At 35.4% G+C, this 5,708-nt stretch overlaps 1 long non-coding RNA gene across 1 annotated transcript; it reads right to left on the bottom strand.

Annotated features, from left to right (window-relative positions):
* Window positions 1-1,477: 1,477 nt before the first annotated feature.
* LOC113353963 lies at window positions 1,478-2,443 on the bottom strand. The gene is made up of 3 exons (XR_003361631.1): window positions 2,414-2,443; window positions 2,202-2,300; window positions 1,478-1,501 (listed from the first exon to the last, which is right to left on the bottom strand). It is a non-coding gene; the product is annotated as an uncharacterized LOC113353963 (long non-coding RNA).
* Between the last annotated feature and the right edge of the window lie 3,265 nt (window positions 2,444-5,708).

Below are 5,708 nucleotides of genomic sequence, written 5' to 3'. Positions count from 1 at the left end.
ACCTTCATCATTTTTACAATGACAATCCTCCATTGTAGAGACGCTAAAGTGGATGCTGAAGCAAAGGCACTACAAGAAAAGTTGGATTAAGCGACCAGTCATTTTTGGTTGGAAAAGCCCATATTGAGTCGCTCTAACCCTTAAAGCGACTTAATTTGGCTCTCGCTCTCGAGTTGCAAAAGGTGGGATTTCTACAAGTCTAGAGCAGCTAGGCAATCGCTTTAGTAATCAAGCAATTATCACATAGCGTCTTTTTTCTTAATTGCTTCATGGCTAGACCGACCTTCCTAGAGCAAGCAAAATAGTGATCGCTTTAAATCTAGACCAACCAAAATACAGCAAGTAAAATGCTGATCACTTCATAGATAAACCAACGATAATAGAACAAGTAAAACGCCGATGGCTTCATAGATTGACCAACCATAATAAAGCAAGTGAAATACCTGAAGTTGGTTGTTTACATTTTTGAGCTACCAAATTTTTTGCCCTGAAGTTAGTTCCTTACATTTTTGAGCTACCGAAGTTGGTTGCTTACATTTTTGAGCTACCAAACTTTTTGCCCTGAAGTTGGTTGCTTACATTTTTGAGCTACCAAACTTTTTACCCGTTACATCTGTTGTTCTAGTGCCGGAAGTATCTGGCCGATTTCGATTTAGATAATCCCAAATTGAAATTAAAATTAAAATTACAATTAAAATTGATACTAAAACAAATTATGAACCAAATTAAAAACTGAATCAAGTTTTATTGTATCACATAGATCAATTTACATCATTTCTTTAAAAAAACAATCTTTACAGGAACAAAAAGATCAAAAATACAAACTAATCATTACATTTTCCTTAATTTTGAAACAAAAGATGAACACTCCTTCGACTTTGTAGCACCAAGCTCATAATAAGAGATTCATACTGCCATCATTCTTGTGTTTAATTTCCTCTCTGATCATTCATCATTCAAGTGTAAAGAAACCAGCAAATCCTGAATCTCCACAACTTGTAGTCTGCTCTTTGCCCAAATGGATAGGTGCAGTTAGAGGATACTTGGTAATTAACACCTGTGGAATTGCCAAGAGATTCAAACAAGTTAGTTTTCACGAGAAACACAAAGAGATGAGATTGATACTATGAACTTAACAAACTGCAGAAAAAAAATGAACCAGAATAACAAAAAGCGAAATGCACAGTTAGTTCTTACATATAGGATCTTTGAGAAACTTTTCATTGTTAGGTTGAAACTGCAAAGTTTAAGGATCACTATCAATTAAGCCAACCTAAAAACCAACCTACGACCGCAAGATGTCTAAATCTGAAATGAGTAACAACGTAAAATGTAAGGGTCAAATGACTACAAGTCCAATAAGGAACAACAAACACGAGAGACGGACTCGCTATAAAAATACCCAATATACTGTCTAGTAGCATTTTAGAGGCCATACTAACCATACTGCAACACCTAAAAAGGCATAATTGTTCCCTTTCAATCTGCACTCTCGTCTCATCTGCATCAACATGTATTCAATAAAACATCAAAAATCACCAGCAAATTCATCCACAAGCACATGGAAAATAAAATCTCAAATGGAATCAATAGTTTTACTAAGTAATTCAGACAAACTGTATGGATTTTCATCATATTTACAGGACAGTTTTTTTTTGTAGCAGATGTTTTTGAGAAATAAGAAAACCATGTAGTAGGTAGTCAAGACCATGTTCTGTAAAGTGATAACTATTTCCATTCACCAAAAGCACTCTGTAACCCTATATGCAAAAGTACTAGTTTAATTGGATTACAATCTAACCACATACTTTATGTTCATTGAAACTGAAATGGAGAAATCTCAATTAAAATAAACTAAATGAATATCAGTTGGTTCTCTGGACCAATATGAATATCTTTTAATATGAATAGTAAACAAGAATCGGATCTCTTTGCACATACACAATATGAAGCAATTGAAATTATAGAAGAAAGAAAGAGAGAATAATAACAATATGAAGAACTCAAATCAAGAGCTTTCTCATTCTCTTTTTTATATCAAGGAAGCATGGACTCTCACAAAATGGTGGCGCATCCAACGCACGCGTCCCTTATCGGATACATCAGTAACTTCACATGCATATCTCCCACCAAAGTTTAGTATAAATGTTAAGACAAAGATATCTAAATTTGAATGTTGGTATATATTAAGACAATGATACCTGATTAGTTGACAGTATCGGCTGCCCCTCAAGGCGCTTGAGACGATACTTGTATATTGTATATCCATAAACACCTTTTTCAGCCCAATACCCAACAACCTGGAAAATTACAACCACTAAAATCATTTCTAATGCATAACTTATGACCCCAGCCAACTGAATATACAACATAAGTAGATATGTACTGGAATGTTAAGCCTGAAGCTACTCACATGGTATAAACCATAATATGTGTACCTTCCAACAGTAGCTGCTAGGACACTTCAGTCCACGAATGACTCTGACGTGAATGGTCCAGTTCTTATATTCTGCCTGTAGAATTTGAAAACAAAAATATTTGATACTTGTAGCATTTGATCATATGCTTAAGTGTTGCAAGCCAGAAGTTGCACTCGTCTCACTCGCTTGTGGTCATTTAAACCTACACTACAAACAAAGTCATAACCTGTAATGAGCATCCAAGGTTCCAAGGAATTAATTGGAAACTTGTAGTTGCCTCCTGTTGTGCAACGTAATTTCTTTTGGTCCCATAAAACCAGATCATTTAACCATCTTCAAACCTCTTCTTTTACACAAATACGACAATCTTTGTGTATTTTGGTAAATTGTGCCCTCATTATGTGCACTATGATAAGAATTTTCATAGAACATACAAAGACTACATATGAATACGATTTTATAGAGAGGTTCTCTGCATGAAAGTGGACTGCACACGAGTTCCTTCTGTGGTCACAAAATAATGCTGAAGATAAGTTTATCTAGACTATTTACCTGGATCTGTAAGTCAGTAACAAAATCACCATTGTCCAGCATGGCAAAGATGAATAAGCTTATCAGATGCATTCTTAGATATGTCCAAAATGTTAAGAAGACATATAGATCTTGATTAAGTTTGCTTTCTCCTTTACAAAAACATAGACCAAAAGAATATGTGGAGTTTTGAGTAAGGGAAAGAGTTGTAACCTACCAGGAACTTTGATGTATCAACTGACTGAACGGTAGGTGGAGGAGTTGCAGGCGCTGTAGTTGCAACTGTTTGCGATGGCTGAGCAGGACTTGGAGCTTTCATTGTGCACCCACTGCAGGTCGTTGAGAAAATCCTGCTGCAGTGTTATTCTCTCCTGGCATAAAGGGCCTTTGCGCAGGTATAGGTGCAGGGCCATGAGACACTGTATGGCCTGGAGTGGAACCCATTTGAGCAACAGTTGCAGGAGGAATGTCTGTCTGGAAACAAACAAAAAAGGATTACAGTTGAGATAATGAGAAAAACAACAGGACCATTGTCGATAGGGCTTAGGAGGCATAGTTTTGTCTAAAAGAAACAAAATCAATGACTTCCTGATCTACAAAAACTAGGAACAAAGAACCAAAATCTATACCAGTCTGAACCATGTGCTGAAAGACACCAACAACACCACCCAACGCTTCCCCAGCAGGTGCTACCATCTTTGTTCGGATCTGTAAATTAACAAAAGTAGTACATCTGAGAAACTAATCCATCTTAGAAATTTTGTATAAAACATAGTTAAGTATAGTAGTTAAGATATAATAAACGGCAACATGTATACAGTGCATTATAAGACAACAAGAAAATATCCATTTTTAAACTTTTGGGTGAACTTCAGTAATGGTTTAATTATTTAATCCACAATATCCGTAATAAATGGCCAAAGATAAAAAGTTTTAAAACACTCGCCCTAAATGCATAGGCAAGCAAAGAATGGTTACAGTGATGCCACCATATCCATAGGCAAGCAAAGAATGGTTGCAGTAGTGCCAGATGCATCACCGGCAATAAACCTTTCAAAGTTGGTAGCTTCCTCATTCCCAGTCCATTCATTTTTGAAAATACACAATCTAGTTAAGATAATTCAAGCATTGTTTTGAAATTGAAAAACTTGAACAAAGATTAAAGTATATCTTATACCTTCTGCATCTTTATCTGCTTCTTTATCATCCTCAATTGAATCATACCACCTCAAATCCCTAGATTCATTAGCTACGTTTACTGCCGATTCCAAGACTTCAATCACCCAAAACAAAAACACAAAAAACATTTCAGAGACCAGATAAAACTAATTAGACATACTTAAGCAATCAAAGAAAGAAACCTCAGATTTTGATGAAAAAATGAGAGCGAAAAATTAATAAAAGAAGTAAGAAATTGGGGGTTTGTTACCGTATCAAGGAGATTGAGACAGTGCCGATGATAACCAATTATACTAAAACAATAATTGGGGGTTTGTTAGCATGATACATCATCGAAATCGATAAATATGAAGCTCAGTGTTGATTCAAACTTTAAATGTGGTATAACGACATATAAGTTATGAACTTAGAAGCTTCGGGAGGGTTCTGACTTCAAAATTAGCTGGATACATCATCAAAATCGATAAATATGAAGCTCGATGTTTATTCGAACTTCAAATGTGCTATGACAACATACAAACTATGATCCAAGAAGCTCCAGGAGGGTTCTAACTTCAAACTTAGCATGATACATCATCGAAATCGATAAATATGAAGCTTGGTGTTGATTCGAACTTCAAATGTGGTATAACGACATAAAAATTATGAACTTAGAAGCTTCGGGAGGGTTATGACTTCAAACTTAACTGGATACATCATCAAAGTCGATAAATATGAAGCTCGGTGTTGATTCGAACTTCAAATGTGGTATGACAACATACAAACTATGATCCAAGAAGCTCCGGGAGGGTTCTAACTTCAAACTTAGCATGATACATCATCGAAATCGATAAATATGAAGCTCGGTGTTGATTCGAACTTCAAATGTGGCCATGAGTGAACTACTATAAGTCGGAAACTTCGTAAGAACGATGAATCCATCCATTTACATGTAAGATTCCTTTGGAATATGCCCTAAAACCTTAAAAAATCTATTTTCTGGCATATTAAAAATACATAAATTACAAGTAAGCGCCGACGGTGTATTTCGGAGGAGAGGAGATGTGTTTTTCGGAGGAGAGGAAGAAATAAAGAGAGAACCAGATATGAATTAGAGTTCGAGTGGTTGAGGGATACAACCAATAATGAAAATTAAAATGATCGAAGAACCACATTTGTTTGATCCACTCATACGGATCAAGAAAAAGATCTTGACAATTGATATTATATTTGGGATGCTCATACGGATTGAGAAGCAAGTGTGTTTCTGTTTGTGCTAATACTAACTCATGTATCCGGTTTTGTTATCAACATTCGACACGAAAAAAAATCCAAAAAAAATATTAATAAATTTAGGACATTGTTATCGATATTATGATTAAAAAAGTCCAAAAAATCCATAAGAATGAATCGGAAAAATGCAGTCTGTCTCTACTTCTATTTTTTCGGTCTCGATTTAAAAATAGATTCCTGATTATAAATTAGACCGGACTTGTTATTCGAAACCTACTGTTTGGTTTCTACAAGTGCATCTCAATCGATCGACCTTAGTCAATTTCGCCACATAGTTATCTAACAAATAAACCGAATTTTCGTGGC

The sequence above is a fragment of the Papaver somniferum genome, chromosome 2 (genome assembly GCF_003573695.1).
Source record: "Papaver somniferum cultivar HN1 chromosome 2, ASM357369v1, whole genome shotgun sequence".
In the NCBI taxonomy this organism is placed as follows: Eukaryota; Viridiplantae; Streptophyta; class Magnoliopsida; order Ranunculales; family Papaveraceae; genus Papaver; species Papaver somniferum.
Note: the sequence above shows the minus strand (reverse complement) of the source record. Positions and strands in the feature narration are given on the sequence as shown.